The sequence below is a fragment of the Panthera onca genome, chromosome B4 (genome assembly GCF_046562875.1).
Source record: "Panthera onca isolate mPanOnc1 chromosome B4, mPanOnc1 haplotype 2, whole genome shotgun sequence".
In the NCBI taxonomy this organism is placed as follows: domain Eukaryota; kingdom Metazoa; phylum Chordata; class Mammalia; order Carnivora; family Felidae; genus Panthera; species Panthera onca.
In genome coordinates this window covers 137,873,921-137,891,138 of record NC_138345.1, presented here as the reverse complement: position 1 = coordinate 137,891,138, position 17,218 = coordinate 137,873,921, and the positions used below count along the sequence as shown (strand labels likewise).

The following is a 17,218-nucleotide window of genomic DNA, read 5'->3' as shown; positions in this document are numbered from 1 at the left end:
TTTCTTTTCAATTTTTCTTTTTAAATTTTCTTGATAATTTAATTTTAGAGACAGCACGAGCAAAGGGGGTCGGAAGACAGAGAGAGAGAGAGAGAGAGAGTGAGAATGAATCCCAAGCAGGCTCCACGCTCAAAAGGAGCCCTACACAGGTATACAGGACAGGGCTCAATCCCACGCCCCTGGGATCATGAGTTGAGCTGAAATCAAGAGTCAGACGCTCAGCCAACTGAGCCATGGCTCCCTTGCTGTGGTTCCTGAATGGTGGATACGCTACCCTGGAGGGAAAGCCAGTCTGCACCCCAGAGCCCATGGGCCCACCCTCCAGAGGACTTCCTGCCACCTGGGCAGGCCCCTTGGGTGGCGCTGCATTGGCAAGACCCAGGGAGATGCCCTGGTTCAACCCGCCCTCCAACCCCCCATTATGCGGGTGAGGAGACAGTGGCCCCGGGAAGGACCGGCCAGCTGGGGAGGCCCGCCTCCTGGCTCACTGCTGTTTCCACACCTTCTGGCAAACGCCAAGTGATGTAGGTACAGGCAATGTTTCTGGAACCTCCTATGTAGCTGCGGAGGGACTGGCCACTTGGGTCAGCGGTCAGGACACCGTCCACCTGTCCGTCACCCCTTCCTGAGGGCACCGTTTCTTGCACAGGCCCCGGTCGCGTGGTGGGGGATGGGAGGGCAAGGAGGAGGTCCCCATCGCTTTGGTCCGTGTAGGGCTTTTCCTTGGACTTGACCGGTTTACAAGAAAGGCCTGGAGTGTCCTTCCGTGTCAGGTCCTCCCACGTCAGAGGCGACGAATGCGCACTTGTTGGATGAGGAATCATCTGTTGGTCGACTGGTGGAGGAGAGATAGAATCAGAATTTCTACCCCCTGGCTGTCTCAAAGCCATTTTGCTCTGTTAACATATAATGGAAGGGGTATTGATTTCAAAACAGTAACAAGAACTTGGCCCCTGCAGGCTGTGTGACCTTGCCCCGGTGGGCACAGCCAGCCCCCAGCTGCTAGAGGGAAGGGCCAAGCCTGGCACCTGAGTGAGCTACCCCAGCTGCTTCGGCCGCTGCCTCCAGGGCAGAGCTGGGAGCTCCCCGAGGCCCAGTCTCTACCTCCTCCTCCAGCAGGGGAGAAAAAGAAGGGAGGGCTGCGGGACCCTGCAGGGGGGTGGAGGCTACATGGCTCTCTCAGCTCAGGACCCCGCAAACCACCCAGGGCGTGTACATGCGTGTGTGCCTGCCTGCGTGACTGTGTGTGGTGCACGCCTGTGGGCAAACGTGCACGTCTGTGAGTATATTATGTGCTCGAGCACGTGCATGGATGCATCGGTGTGCCTGCAAGCCCGTGTGCGTGAGCATACGCACCTGTATGCACGTGTGTGCCCTGTCTGTGTGTGTGCACGTGCACGTATTTGCGTGTGGTGTGCATTCACAGCTGTGCGTGTGAGCCTATTTGTGGGCGTTCACGTCTCCGTGTGTGCACACGGGTGAGTGTTTCGTTTCCTCCCTGGGGCCCCCCTGAGTGTTGTGGAGATATGGGGGGAGGGGGTGTGCAAAGGCAGGCCTGGAGAGAGCGGCTGGCTTGGGCCTGGGCCTGCCCTTTACTCACCCACAGTCTGCTCAGATCAGAGGACCTTGGGACCTTGCACTCTGCAAAGCCATGGTCAGCCGGGTAGGATATGCTTCCCAGGAAGACGCTGCCAGCACCTTTGACCGTCTCTGTTTGCTTATTTCCATCTTGACCTCATCTCACCTGTGTTGTTTTTGGTTTCTAGCCTGTTCTAAGAGCCAGCCGCAATGCTGTCCCTGGGGGACCTCCATCTTTCAGTTGCACAGGGAAGCGTCCCCACCCCATCGAGGGAGCCAGGTGCAGCTTGCTCCAGGCCTGACTTTGGGGAGTGCCCTTCCCTGGTGATCCACCTTCCCCCGTGGCCACTGAGGTCGCTGCCTGGCGTCCTTCCCCCTGGGCCCTGGGGGGATTGTCTTTAAGTCTCCACCATAATGCGAACAGAACAGCCGTCGGTTTCCCTATGATTTGCTCCACCGGAAACAAAGACAGGATTGTAAGGGCTTGTGGGAAAGGGCAGCAGTTCGTGTGGCACAAAGAATTTATTTTTTCCTTCCCTGATCTGAGCCCTATCACCAGGCCCCTGGCTGCCTGGGAAGCTGCTGTGGGAGAAGGCTGCTCAGGTGGTGTGGGTGGCCCCTGTGGCCCCCAATGTGCCTCGGGGGCATCTGTTCTGTTCTGGGACATCCCAGTCCTCCCATATATGTGCCTGTCCTCCCTCCAGACACTGGTCTCTCTGGGCCTCCTCCTCCAGCCGCCTCACAGGGTTCTGGGGCCTCGCCTCTGGCCTTAAGCACTAGCCCCTGTTGCTCTGGGCCGTGCCCTGGGCAGATCTTCTCCTCTTCCCAGTCGTGTCCCCCTCCTGGTGCTCCCCAATCCCTGTCTGGCTCCACAGAACCCCTCAGGAGGGAGCCTGGCACCCCACTTCCCTGGCACACGCCCCCCCAGCTCCAGCCAGGCTCCTCACGGGTGCCTCTCTCATCACCTCCTTGCCCGGCTGAGTCACCACCTGACACCCCCCCCCACCCCCCACCCCCCCCACCCCACCCCCACCGAAAGCACCTTTGATTCCTCACTGCTGCCTAAAGTGCTCCGCAGACTTTGGTGTTGTGCAGGAGAAAGTGCCTCTCAAGGGCTGGGGGTTTGCATGCAGGGGGCACACGGGGAGGAGGAGGGACAGGAGGAAGGCGACCCCGAGGGGAGCCAGGCCAGGGGGCAGCGCACTAAGGCTTGGTCATCCGGGCAGTGGGGAGCAAGTTCAGAAAAGTCACTCTGGGGGAGGGGGTCGACTTTCCAGGTGGAGGGGTCAGGGAGGCGACGGCATCGTGAGGACCACAGAACCAGAGGCCTGGGGCCTGCAGGAGGCTGGCAGTCACTTGGCATGGCGGGGGCAGGCTTGGGTCTTACGGAGCTGAGGTGAGGACCGTCAGGGAGCAGGGCACCCGAGGCCAGGGGCAAGTGGCCGGGAGCGCGTTGGAGACAGAGCTCTGCCAGCAAGGCCTGGGGGGAGGGGGGAGGGGGAGGGCCGGAGCGGGCTGAACCTATACATTCAGTCCCCAGCTGGCCCCAGCTGGCCCTGTGGCAGGCTGCTAGTGACTCCGTGTGCAGGCGAGGAAACTGAGGCAGAGAGGCTCAGAGCTAGGACTGGGATCTGAGTGGCGGCTCCCAGCACTGTGCAGCTCTCCCCCTCCAGGGAGGGAGGGGCCCCGGGGTGGGGGCCTCTGCGGGGTGTGGGGCTGGGCTGGGAGGGGATAAGGGGGGGTAGCCCCGAGAGGGGGGCTAGGAGGGGGAGGGGCTGAGCTGGCGCGGGGGGCCTTGACCCCGTGAGCTCACCTGCGGCCCTTCCTTCTGTTCAGAACTTCTGATCTCCTCTCCCCCCCCACGCTCGGTCACCCTCCCCCTCTTGGAGGAGTCGCAGGTTAAGACACAGGTTGCAAGAACCAGAGAATTCTCGTGCTTGCTTTTGGGGGAGGTCACCGGGAGGAAGTGTCCCCTGGGTGACCCTCCAGCAGGACCCGGGCAGTCGGAGGCTCCTCACCCCTCCCGTGCCCTTGGGATCTACACTCTGCCCACCGTTCCCACCCTGGGAGCCCTTTTCTGAAGACACAGCCTCGAGAGAGTGAGGTGTTGTTGAGACCACCTGGGCTGTGTACTCGACTGAACCGGGTTGAAGCCTCTAAATAAACCCTGATGATTCTGGCAGGCGGGTGTGGGAGGCGACACATCTCGTGGCCACTGAAGTCAAGCCTTGCGATGAAGTTCCTTTGCTTTTTAAACCCGTCACCTACAAAAAAAAAAAAAAAAGTGGAGTATCTGGGGCCCCAGCGATGGGCTGGAGCCCACACAGCTGTCCTCAGAGCCCCGTGAGACCCACGACCCAAAACCAGGCGGGTGGAACTGCCAGGTGGGCATCCTGGCAGCATCGTCCGCGGGGCAGGCCCGGGAGCGTGGCCTGGAGTCACCCCTCCGCAGGGGCCAGGCTCTAAGACACCCAGCCTCCTACTGAGCTGTCCTGCCAGGCAGCTGCCTCTTGGAGGAGGCAGGGGAGGACTCCCGGGTTCCTCTCTGCTAGATGGGGGGTTTAGGGAGCCCCAGACCACCTGCCCCGCCAGCTCCCGCCCACCCTGGAGAGCTGAGGGTGTCCCCAGGCTCACTCTGAACCCGAGACCCCGGTCCAACAGCTAACGCAGCCTGGGGCTGGCTTCCCCAGAAGAGTACAAAATCACGACCTCATGCTGTCCCAGTCCTGACCGCTGCAGGGGGGAGGGTGCAGCAAGGGAGAAGAGTCCTGGCTTCCAGCCCTGGCCGGCCCTGACCTTGGCCTGGCCTTTGGACTCTCATGGCCATGCCGCCCGGACGTTGAGTGAGGCCCTCGGCCCAGTGGCTCCAGGGATGGCCGTTCCCGTAACAATCTGCCCGCATCACCTCCCCACCCCGCTGCTCCCCTGACCCTGAGTGTCTCCAGTCCCCCCAGCCAGGTGCTGGCCACCGGCCAGCCCTTGGGCAAACGGCACCACCACTACCCTATGCCCCCAGGGCTGTGTGAGGCCCAGCTCTTTCTGACATGCCCCCTCGGGCCTCCAGCCTCCACGAGTGCCCAGGACACCCCCCTCCCCGCCACCGCAGCTCCTGTCCACGCAACACCCAGCACAGATCAGGCACCCAGAGAACGTCAATTACAAGATGAAATCCCAGGCTGGGTCTGGTTGGAGGTCAGGGGTCAGATCAAGGGGTTAAGCCCCTCTGAGGGGTGGGGAACGCTGGGTCCCTCCCTGCACACAGCTTCACAGGCGATCTGGACCGAGAGGCCAGAGCTGAGCGGGTGCACATCTCGTTGTCCTGCGGGGGCAGGGGGGGCGGTTGCAGACCACCGGCTGTCCCGGCATCTGGATCTTACTGCTGGACGTGAGGCCTCAGGTGCCAGGCCACAGCCTAGACAGCACCCCCCGTCCCCCAAAGGAGGCACCTTGACTTACCTTCCCAGCCTGCCTGGGGCCGGGCTGGGTGTGAAAGCATAACCCAGAAGCCCGATGAAGATGCCTCTGGCCTGGGCCTCGATCCCGCCCATCCTGGGGGCCACTTCATACCCTCAGCTCCTGTCATCGGCCCAACCTCCTGACTTGAGGACCTGGCCCTGGCCCCGGGCCCGAGAACCACACTGATGCTGGACAGCTCCTTCCAGAAACGTCTGGGCCCTCAAGCCACGTCCCCGCACCCGTGGGGCTTTGCAACGCTCACTGGTGTCACTGACACCCCACCCCACAGTCCCTGAAATGCAGGGAGGGCTCGGGAGCTGTCCTGCAATGACAGGCCTGGTTCTGGATTACTCTTCCCCACTTGACGCCCCCCCTCTCCCGCCCCCACCAATGACTTCTATGCCTTGCAAGTGTCTGTCTTGTCTTCTCAATCCCTCGCGGGGCTTCCACACCTCTGTCCTCCTTGCCTGGAGTTCTCTCCGTCATCTACACTGACTGTAAATCTCCTCCTGACTGCAGCCGAACTCCCCGGAGTCTCCTCTGCCTCATCCTGCCACCTCCCTCCACCTAAGGTTCCAAGGGGCTGCCCCAGGACCTTTGCACCTTTGCCCCTTGCTGCTCCCTCTGCCCGAAGCCCCCCTCCTGCCCCTGCTGCCTGGTGATCCCAACACACCAGAGGCTCTCACCCTTCTAGAGGCTTCCCCGGGCCCTAGCGGAAGCGAGCCCCTGGCCTGTACTCTCCTGGTGAAATGCCATCCCCGAAGCCTGCCAGCACCGTCAGGGACAGGATGCGGCTGGCTGCTCTCGAGTCCCCTTGTGTGTAGCGTGATTTGGGAGAGCGGCTCCTTCAGAGCCAAGTCTGTTCCCAGCGTTAATGACCTCTGAGATTGGACCCCAGAGAACATCGGGGAAGAGAATGAGGCCAGAGGGCCCCACAGCACCAGTCCTGGGGCCGGGACTGGGGAGCGTAGGGTGGGTGGCTGCTGGGCTCTGCTGAGTGCCCAGAGGTGACGCTCCCTCTAGAGGCCGGCACCTGCCTGGTGAAACCCTCACCCCCTCACCCAGCTCTCTGCCACAGCTGTCCCGGCTTCCTGTCCACAAGGCAGCCAGAATGAACTTCCAAGACGCACACCTGGTCTCGTCACAAGCCCACTAAAAGCTTCAATTGGTTCCCGTGTTCCACAAGGACCCGAGGGTCCCCAAGGCCCTTCATGGCCTGCCCACTGGCCTCTCACCTCCAGGCCCCGTGCCTGTGGGCTACTCCCTCACCTGTGACACCACATGTGTCTATGCCCTGCTCGTTGCCCTATCTCAGCTCTTTATCCTTAAAGACTTGGGTGAGCGGTCACATCACCTCCTCCAGGAAGCCTTCCCGACCCCCGCCTCCCTCGGCCCTTGAGTGCTTTAAGCAGCTGCCATCACCCCCAGATGTAATGCCTCCCAGATGAAGCTGTACCCTCCTGGTTCAGGCCAGACAGACGAACCCTCTTGCTCGGGAGGGTTGGGGCAGAATAGGGAGGCCCACACCCAGGGGAGGGGCAAGCCACCGGGAAGGCTGGTCTTGAGTCCACGACTTAGCACTCCTCCTGACCAGTGCGACCTCAGGGGCCGCTCTTCCCCGGGCCTCAGTTTCCCTGCTGGGAAATGGGGGGCCGTCTCCCAGCACAGAGACAGCAGGGCGTGGTGGATGAGACCACAGCCTGGGACCGTGGACGTGGCCCACCCCAGCTCCATCACTCACCCCTGTGTGACCTTGGGTTGACCTTGCCGAGCCTCCGTCTCCTGGCTGGGAGATGGGCAGGGCAGAAGTACCCAGAGCCTGAGACTAAGGTGATTCGGGGCAGCAGGGCCCAGCCCACCGGGTCAACAGGCGGGTCGCAGGGGAGGGGTGGACGACTGGACAGGAGCCGGTGGGCACGCTTCTGGCCCCTGCCTGCCTGTCTGCCTCGGGCAGGTCCCCGATGTCTGAGCTGGCTGCCGCTGGGGGCCCTCCCGCGGGGCCAGGTCCCGCCTCTGTTCCCAGGCCTGGGTAGTGGCCCAGCTGTTCCTGGGAGCGGGCCCCCGCCGGACACGGGGCTTCTGCGTTGAGCACAGGGCTTGCAGGGGAATAAAGTGGAGGGGCCCGTGCTCCTCTTCCTGCAAACAATGGAGCCCCCAGGGGTGCACTTCCCAGGGGCAGGTCAGCTCTGGCCGCCGGCCGCCGAGAACCCTCTAGCTGGGACAGTCTGTGGTCAAGAATCCTGGGGCTGGCACTGGCTGGGAGTGGACAGGGTGACCATCGGGCATGAGGGCACCCGCATGGAACCTAGGGGTGTCACTTTACCCCCTGTGCCTTGGTTTCCCCAGCCCTTCACCGTCTCCACTGAGTGAGTAATTTGTCCACAAGACACATCCGTGGCCCCGTCTAAAAGGCCCCCATCTGGTCCGGCTGATTCCAGGATGGGGCAGTCTCTGCCGGATGGACAGGGGAATACGGTGCTGGGGGCACGAGAAGAGAAGGGGGCCACGACCTTCGTCTGCGGACGGAGACCCGGGCGGCTTTCCAGAGGAGGGGCGCTTGGGGCTTCCCCGCTAGCAGACCCCTGGAGCTTTATCGAGCCCCCATCACTCTAGGTTGTGTGGCTACGTGCTCCAGCTGAGGCCCAGAAAGGGTGAGCAACTTGCCTGAGGACACCCAGCCTCAGGGGAGAGCCATGCGAGATGATGGAGCCCGCTCTGGCCACGGCATCCTGCCTGCATCCGGACTTCCTGAGCGCGCATGGCGGGGGTGGGGGGGTGGTCCTGGCCAGGGGCCCCTGTTTCTCCCTCGCCCGTGAGGTGGAGGGGCAGCCGCCACCCGCCCTGGTGCCACCCCCAGGGAGAGTCTGGGCGCTGGGAGGAGGGCCCTCCGAGCCCCGTGATCAGAGCACAGGACAGCTGCATGTGCTTGGGAGGACGGGGGCACCTCATGCTGGCCGCCAGCCCAGCCTGGGAGGGGGGGGCGTGGTGGGAGAGCACCCTGGAAGCTCAGGTCCCCACTCTGTGGGGACGAGGAGGAGGGGTGGGCCACTGGGCGGGGCTCTCCTGGCAGGGCATGCGGGCAAAGGCGGGGGGCCTGGAAGGGTCAGTGCGGCCGGAGGGCACAAGACGGAATGGCAACACAGGCAGGGGACCTGTCATAGGGCAGCAGTGACTGGGCAGCAAGACCGGAGGCCATGGGGGACACGGGAGGGGGTGACCCAGCTTTCTCCTTGGAAAGTCTACTGCAGCCCTAGCCAGGGGAGAGGCTGGGGCCCGGGAGAGCGGGGCAGGCTGCTGGGGCAGGTCGAGTGCGGGTGCTTTTCGAGAGGCCCCCGGGCCGGGGTCACCTGGGTGGCTCAGTCCATTAAGCATCTGACTTCCGCTCAGGTCATGTTCTCGAGGTTCGTGGGTTCGAGCCCCGCGTCGGGCTCTGGGCTGACGGCTCGGAGCCTGGATCCTGCTTCTGATTCTGTGTCTCCCTCTCTCTCTCTCTCTGCCCCTCCCCCACTGGTGCTCTGTCTCTCTCTGTCTCTCGAAAATGAATAAGTGTTAAAATAAATAAAATAAATAAAAATTATTTAAAAAAGAGAGAGAGAGAGAGGCCTACGGGCTGGAGTGGGGGAGGGCAGGGGGAGGGGAGGGGCAGCACGGGGGCCGGCCCGGCTGTGTCACTCACCAGGGTCTGCCGGGGTCCCCGTGCGGGCATCCAGCCGGAAGGAGTTCTGTGCCATTTTCTCGGGGTTGGCCTCAGGTTTGGGGCAAGGGATCCCCAGCTTGACCCACTCCGGCCGGATTTGTCGCTGTGGGTCACCCTGGCACCACCCTTGGCCTCACTGTCTTCACGGGTCCAGTGGGTGCCGTCCAGCCTTGGCGGGGGTCACACGGGCTGTCCCGGGTACCGTCTGAGCGGCAGGAGCCGCGGGAGGCAGGAAGTGCCACCAGCCGGTGCCAGGGAGGCCCCCTGGAGGCGGCAGCTGGGACTGGGAGACGAAGGAGAAGCAGGCCAAAGGACTAGAGGTGCCCGCAAGGCCAAGGGCAGGGCGGCGTGCACATTGGCTCCCAGTGGACCAGCTCCCGACTTCTTCTTCCTCATGACTGCGGGGCCTCAACCTCTCCCACAGCAACGGGACACACAGAGCTCCTGTCCACCTCTGGGCCTTGGCTCGCACCGTGCCCTCCTCTGGGGATGTGCCTCTCTTCTTCGCCTCGATGAACTCCTATTCATCCTTCAAAGCCCAACAGAAGCGTCACCTCATTTGTCCGCCTGGCCGATGCTCGCGGAGTGCCAGCTCCGTGCTGGACACAGGGCACAAAGGAAAAGGACTGTGGCTCCGGAGCACCTCCTTCCTGCAGCACGGCTCTCAGGTTGTTGCCATGGTGATCGACATCTGTACTTGTGGGTCTCGCCATCTGGAAAGGGCTTTCCTGAGGCTCACTGGGGTGGTGCTCAGTACCGTGGCACTGAGATGTCGAATTCGGAGGCGGGGTGGGGTGGGAGAGCCAGGGGCAAGGCGGGAAGCTCTGGACCAGGGAGGGGAGCCCTGCGCCGGGCTCTGGGCACCCCAGGACCTTGTCTCCTGAGGCTGCAGCCCAGGGCATTCTGAATCCGTGAGACACAGACTTCCTCTCGTCTGTGGGGCTGGGTGGGGCCTCACATGTGACTCAGGCCCCTGCCAGGCGACCCTTGCCAGGGTGGGGGGGTCACAGTCGGAGCTCACACATAGAGTAGGGCCCCAAGAAGGGCGGGTGCCAGGCAGCAGCGAGCGCCTCGGCTGGGAGGTACCCATGCTGAAGCCACTGCACCGGTGCCCCGGCCCGATCTGAGGGTCAAGGCTGAACATTCTGCTGGCTCCTCCTGGGCTCGGCCCGGCCTCCCTCCCCAGAAAGGACACTCAGCCTGGGTTGGGGGGGATGACGCCCTTGCTCCCCGCCTCAGACGGTGTGGAGTGGAGGGTGGCTGTGCCGTGCTGCCCCTCGGTCCCCGGGACTGGGCACTTGGGGAAGGTGACCTTCCACAGCAGGCCGCTCGCCCCGTGCAGGAGGGGGCTGGGGCGGCGGGGCAGGGGCCCAGGTCACGCCCGGGGGGCTCAGGTGTGGACGACACAGAGCCACCCGTGGTTGCAGCGCGGCCCCCTTTGGCTGAGTCACAGAATTACCTGTCATTGACTTCTGGTCTGTGGAATGAGGCAGGCGCCTCCCCGGTGGCTGCTGGGGCCTCTCCGGGGGTGTCCCGCGCAGCCGCACGTGGCCAGGGCGAAGGCGCACGGCCAGTGCTCAAGCCGTCTCTCTGACCTTCTAGAAGCCACGCTGGGCCGGCCTTGAGGGCTGCTGCTTCCCTTCCAGCTGTCCGGCCGGGGTGGACACAGGCCCAGCCCCCACGTGCCACACAGAACCGACACCCGCGTCTATTGCTTCCTGATGAATTCTGAGACTCGTTCTTGAAATGACCTTCACTTTTGGGCATGAGTGGGTCCCCAGTGCCCACAGAGGGCTCCTCACCCTTTCACCGCATCGGCGTACCCACCTGGCGACCTCCACAGGCCCCCACAACATGCACATACAACCACAGCCTGTGAGGGTGGGCCTTCTCATTCCTTTTCCTGCTCTGTAGCTACCAGACTCCTACTCATCCTACAAAACCCAACTCAGGACTTAGCCGTCCCAGGACGCGATCCATGAACTCTCCCCCACCACACCCCTGCTGTCTCTCCTGTGCCTCCCCAGCCCCTACCCCTACTGTGTCGTCTTTGCTCCTTCCAGGACCGTCTCACACCTGGAATGTATCGAAGGATCGTTTGGAGGGCAGCACCTCCGAGGCGATACCTGAAGGTGATGAACATTCTGCCCCGGCTGGTCTGGGGATGGGGCCGCCCTGGACCCCTCCCTCCGCTCCCGGCTATCCACAGTGCCCGGGGGGCCAGGGGCTTAGGGACGTCTGGGTACAAGCGTGGGAGCTGAGGGGAAAGATTGCGTGCCCGTGTTCGTGCAACAATGCCGGAGGCCCCGGGCAGAATGTGCATCTGCTGGGCTGTGGGACCTCGGGCGGACTTCTCCTCCTGAAGATGGGGAGAAGAAAGGACCAGCCACAGAAGGTCAGACGGCAGGATAGTGCTGGGCACGTATTAACAGAGGCTGGCGGTGGTGGCTGTAATGGAAGGCTCCGGTGACAGTGACCAGTGCTGCCACTACTGAGCTCCCGGGAGCGAGAGACGAAGCCGAGGCCGCGAGCCAGTTGGGGGAGGACTGCGTGACGGCTGGCCCGGGAGTCGCTCCCTCTGGGAGGCAGGCCCCGTGCTGGGCAGGACGGCAGGCTGGCCTTGGCCTCCCCAGGACTGCCTCGCCCAGGCCCGGTGAGGCCGCACTGCCTGCCCACTGCCAATGGGGCCATCTCCCCTGTCACACCACCTGCCCCTCGCTGGGACCCGGGTCAGCCAGCCTAGAAGAGCCTATGGCTCCCATGCCCACGTGGACCCAGTTCCCATCTGCTGCCCACCCAGCCGTGGCCATTCCCACGCTCCCTGCCCGCCCTGCCACCCGTTTGTCCTGGCGAGTCTAGAACTCTGGGGGGGGGGGGGCGTGGGGTGGCGCTCCTTCCGGTGACCGGAAGGTGGGGTGTCCCGCCTCTCCCCGCCCCCACCAGCCACCAGAGCACCGCCCCCACCCAGGGGGTGTTGTGAGGGGAGAGGGGGCCCTGCCTCCTGTGCCGGTGGCCCGGCTGATGCTGAGTCCGTCCCACGCAGCTGGGTGAGCTGAGTCCGTCCCACGCAGCCGGGTGAGACGGGGGCCTTGGGACTGCAGGGGAATGTGCCCCCCCCCCCATCCCCCCGCCGACAGAGGCCAAGCACGGAAGCCACAGAGGAAGCGCTGCCCTTCTATCGGTCACTGGGTGCCACCTGGTGGTCACCTCGGACGCCACCGCGGAGGCTCCACGGGAGCCGCGGCTTGTGGAACACGCGGCTGAAAGCGGGGCCGGACCCCCACGTTCTTGCCCTCCTCACGGTGCACATGGGGAAACTGAGGCTCACGGAGGGGTCGGGAGCTCCCCGGGGCCCTCGGGGAGGGACAGAAGCTGGCGCTCCTGATGTGACTTCGATGCCTGTTTCTGGTTGTGCGCAGAGGTCAAAGCGGCTCGAGCCCTGCAGGGATTCAAGCCACAGAGGGACGAGTGCGGGCCCCCTCCCCCCAAGTGGGTGCGGTGCGTGTGCTCTGGGCCCGCCGAGCCCCTGCCCTGCCGTCCCAGCAGGCTGTCAGAGCGCACGGTCGGCCAGGACCCGAGAGGAAACGGGACCAGAGCTGGTCCCTGCGCCGTCCCGAGGCCCGCCTTGCCTGGCCGCCGGCCTCGCACCTGACGGTCCACGTCAGCAAGGGAACGGTGGCTGCTTTGCGTCCGCAGGGGTCAGGGGCCCAGGGGGCTCCTCTGGGGCAAAGGCCTGGCCTCCAGCCCCCGTGGGGCCCCAAGATCAGTCCCTGGAGTACCTTACGTGAAGGCCATGTCCTAAACCTCACCCGCTGCGGACCTTCCCAGCCTGGCCCCTCTGTCTCCGTGGCCGTCCGCCCATCCATCCGGAGAGGCCTGGGCCACCCAGCGAAGCCCCAGGCCCACCCCTTCGGCGTCACTCCCCAGGGATTCTCAGACCCACACACTTCAAGGTCACCGCAGTTGTCCAGGCATCGGTGCTCTGGTCCGAGCCTGCTAGCCACCACCTCTTGGGGCCCTCTGCCTCTACAGGGCCCTCTTGGTGGCCACAGGGACATGCAGAGCTGGGCTACAGCTCGCTAGGGTGGCTCCTGTTCTAGAGGATATGCCCACTGGTGCGACTTGACCAGGCCTGTCTGAGAAACTGTGGGTTAAACTAAGTCCGAGAGGCCTGTGCCCTCTGCGCAGGCCTTGTCAGAGCCTTCCATGGGCTCATCAGTTCCAAGAGAGGACGCTGTAGGCAGCTGCTCTGGATGTATTTATCCAGGGAGCCCATTGGATCCGAGGCCTTTGCAGGGGACAGCCGGCTCCCTCCCCAGCCTGGTCCCCAGGGTCCCCAGGGGCTGCTTCCTGCCACCCACCTGCCCTACTGCCACTCCCACCAGCTTCCCTCAGAGTGCTGGGCTCCACCCCAGCAGACCATGTGCTCACTCTAATTCATTTCTTCAGCCAGTGGGTATTTATTGAGCACCAGCTGTGTGCCAGGCACCGGGCTAGGTGCTGGGGAGAGTACAGGAATAAGACGCCGCGAGTCCCTGGAGCCCACAGCCTAGTGGGGGGGGGAGGGGGGCATGCCCAGGAAGATCTAGAACATGGGGTGGGTAGTGCTGAGAAAGCGGGAACAGCCCGACGGCTGGCAGCAGGCTGGGACATCAGTTGGGCCTGGGTGTCCTCCCAGGAGCACCAACAGTTTCACAGATGAGCATCGTTCAGGCCACAGATGGCCCCCTCCCCCGCTGGCCCGTCTCGGCCCCCCAAGCTGTCCAGGGTCTGACATGTGCAACGTGGCTCCGGCTGTCACCGCCCCCTCTCCCTCTAGAGAGAGAGGCGGAGCTCAGCACCCTCCCCAGCTGCGTGGAGACTCCCCAGCCCCCCAGCCCCCGGCCCACTCTGGCCCCTCAGACCCGTCAGGGAGACCCGTCTCTGCTCAGTGACAGAGGGTGGGCCCTAGGTCTCTGCCAGGGGGCCACAGTCACGACAGCAACGCCCTGCCTCACCCCCAGGACACATTCCCTCCAGGCTCCTCTGCCGGGGGGTCACCCCCATCTCCAGCTCTGCAAACAACCCAGTGCCCCCCACTCTCCCACGCTTGGGGGGACCTCTCCCTTCCCGGAGGGAGCCTGGCCTCAGGCCAGCAGGCAGCATAAGTCCCTTGAACCCTCGCATACGGAGGGTCCCCAAGCCCCTCACAGGTCTGCTCTGGGTGTGGTTGTGCCACTGGAGGGCAGTGATGCTGAGGGCTCAGTGACGGTGAATGGGACACTACCAGCTGTGTCCCCTGGGACTCAGCGCCCTCTGGGAGTGGGACCAAGGCTGGGGCCGCCCGGGCCTATTGCTGGCAGGGGCTACCGGGTAATTGCTGGAGACCCTACTTGGTCTGTAGCACAGGCCCCACAAGCTAGAGGAGCAGAAGTGTCCCCAGGGTCCCCTCCCCTGAGTTGACCTGGAACCTGAGGCCTCTGGCCCAAGAGGGGTCATCCGCTGCCACAGCCTTGGGCCCCCTCCCTTAGGGAGGGGTGTGGGCAGCGCTCACGGCCTCCACTGCCTCTCACCGCCACACCGTGTCGCTGTCGCTGTTGGGAAACGAAGGCAGAGTTGCTCAGCAGCTGGCCCAGGGCTCTGGCTGCAGGGGGGCGGGAGGAGGGGGGAAGCGGCAGGGAGGGGAAGGGGAGGGGGCCATACGGAGGACGGGGTGGGGGGGGATGACGGCAGGACAGGACGAGGCAGAAGGAGGCGCTCACCCTCTTGGGGGGTCCCAGCCCTGCTCCGTGGGACGGGGCGCTTTCCCTCCCTGGGTCCTTCCTTCGTAAAACACATTACAGAACATGTTGTATGACTGGGTGGTACCTAATGAATATAACATCGGGACAGGTTCATTATTATGGAGGTCAGGGGTTGTATACTGCGTATTATGATATCATTCACTATACATATCGTATACATACACTGCTTTCAAAAGTTCACGTGACGCCGTTTACCTTTTACAAAAGACGTCCGTTTTCGCTACAGTAGCACCTGTTTTTTCGCTAACTGAAAAAAAAAATCCAAACAGGAGTTCTCCTTTTACGAAAACAAGTGAGAAGGGAAGATAGCATTCAGCACTGGTTTTCACAGTGAGCCGGTATAGACACAGTGCGCGCCCTGAGCAACGGATCCGCGAGCGGCCCCGCCCAGCTCCTTCCCGGGAAACGCTCAGCATCCAGCCGCCTCTGCTCTGAACCCTGTCTGTGAGCCTCTGTGCTGTATCTCGAGTGAGTTTGTGCATCCTTTAGCAAGACGGGTCCTAAGAGTATCAGAAAGGCTAAGGGAGATGATTTATTACGTCTGGAAACCCTCACACATTTCCCATATAAATTAACGGTAATTGCTTCTTTGCTTTACGGCATTTTGGCTTCCGGAAGTTTTCACAGGAGCGCTCTGCTTTTGGATAGCGGGGGGACACCTGTATTCATTTTTTCCTCGGATTTTAAAGGCAACAGAAATTAAACCTCTTGTGAGCTTTAGCTCTGTGCCCGCCAGACTGATGGACAGGCCATCCTGCCACGTGACCCCCAGAGTGAGGCCCCCGAGATGCTGGGCCTCTGCCCCCTCGCCTAGTCCCGGCCCTGGGTGACCGCCCCATCCCTCAGTGCCACGTGGCCCTGGCTCTGACCTCAGCACAGTCCCGGCCTGCCCGGGTTGCTCACGGGGCGGGGGGCCCAAGCCCTCTGCCCAGCCTCACCTGCCGCCCAGCCCCAGGCCAGAGCCACAGCCCAGATCGGGCAGCAGGGGGCGCCAGACGCCCGGCCGCAAATCGGGCCTCCGGGCCTCTCCTGCCCGGCCCCTGCCCTTCTGTGTCCACCGTGCGCCCCCTCGAGCCAGAGCAGGCCGCCCTACCGAGCGGGACGGGGAAACGGAGGCTTGGTGAGTGGAGCTACTGCCCGGGGCCTGTGTCCCCGAAGGTGGGGGCCCTTCCCGCCACCTAGCAGGGCTTCCCAGCGCGGGATGAGGGGACGAGAACAAACTAGCTGCTCTGACCGTGCCGTCCACGCCATCTGCTGTGTTTCAGGACCGAATGGCTTCCACGTGTCGCTGATGACCCACGATGGGTAACCCTGGCCACGCCCCCGCCCCCCCCCCCCCCATCACTCAGGCCCACATTTTGCTGGGTTCTGACACCCTCGTCTCTGGGCAGAGCCAGGCGGCAGAGGACAGGCTGGAAGTTGGTCGGTTGCAATGTGGCAAGAGACACAGGGTGATCCAGGGAATCCCTCCTCCAGGAAGCCATCCTTGACTACAGGGCTGGGTCCAGGGCTCCTTGGGGGCTCTCCCAGCCCCCAGGCTGCCCCAACCGTGGAGCTGACCACAAGGAATGGCTGTCACATGTCCCTGGCTGCTCTCCAACTGCAGGGCTGGGCACAGTGGAGGTGCCAGGAGGGAAAGGTTGAACCCAGGGCGTCGGCTCAGACACAGACCACCACGGTCAGAGGTGGCGCCTGAGTGGACGACACCCAGAGGGGGGCGCTGTGCATTCAGAGCCCTGAGAAGCAGGGGGGAGCAGGAGGGGTCCAGGTGAGGACACGCACAGGTATGAGCACGGAGAGTCTGGAGAAAGGGGTTGCCCCCCTCCCCCAACAGAAGCTCTGAGGCCTGGCACACGGAACGGGTCTGCAGAGAGGGCAGGGGCAGACACAATGTTCAGGGGACAAGAGTGGCCAGGCTCTGCCACTGACTGACCACGGGAGAGGAAGTGGGCGGTGCCCAAGTCTCCCACCCACCCTGGTGCCAGAGGACGACGGGGGCAGCGGTGAGGGGGTAGACGCTCCACGGAGGTCTCTTCTCGGGAGTCTCGGTTGTGAACTCCTACACAGCCGTCAAGACCCAGCTCAGACGGCTCCCAGCATTGTTAGGTTTCTCCACCCCTCAGGGCCCCTGCTCTGGGCACCCACAGTCCCTGACCTGTGGGGTAGCAGAGGCTTCCGGAGGGCGGGCAGGTGTAGACCCCCCGTGGCGGGGGGGCCGGGATGCTCAGGACGGAGGCTGGGGCCAAAATGGTGGCTTGGGGACAGTCATGGTAGGAGAGACCAGAGCACCAGGAGGAGGGCCCCCATAAGGCCTGCACACGACCGAGAAGTGCCCGGCTAAGCCGGCCCCTCCACAGCCTCTTCTGGTCCCTGTCACAAGGTCCCCGATCCCGAATCCCCGTCTGAGGACTCTCTAGGTCTCATCTGTTCTCCTGTCAGGCTGGGACATTTGGGGGCTGTGTCCGTGTGCTGTTTGGTGTGCCCCGTGCCACCAGCAAGGGCCAGCCGGGAGCTGCCTCTCACGGGGGGCGGTGGGCAGACTCAGGGGGCTGGCCCCGGCTGAGGAAGGCAGGGCCTCGTTGGGTCTGTGCCGGGCGCCAGGGGCACAGGGGCAGGGTGTAGACTCCCCTCCCCCAGGGGTGCTCTCGGGGCAGGGGCAGGCATGACAGGCCTCTCCCAGGAGCCAGACTGGAACCGTGGGGAC

The 17,218-nt window shown here is 63.7% G+C and overlaps 1 protein-coding gene across 1 annotated transcript in view; it reads right to left on the bottom strand.

Moving 5' to 3' along the window:
- The window catches only part of ATXN10 (ataxin 10), a 537,342-nt gene that overhangs the window by 117,421 nt on the left and 402,703 nt on the right, over nt 1-17,218 (bottom strand). The gene's annotated exons all lie outside the window — the stretch shown is intronic.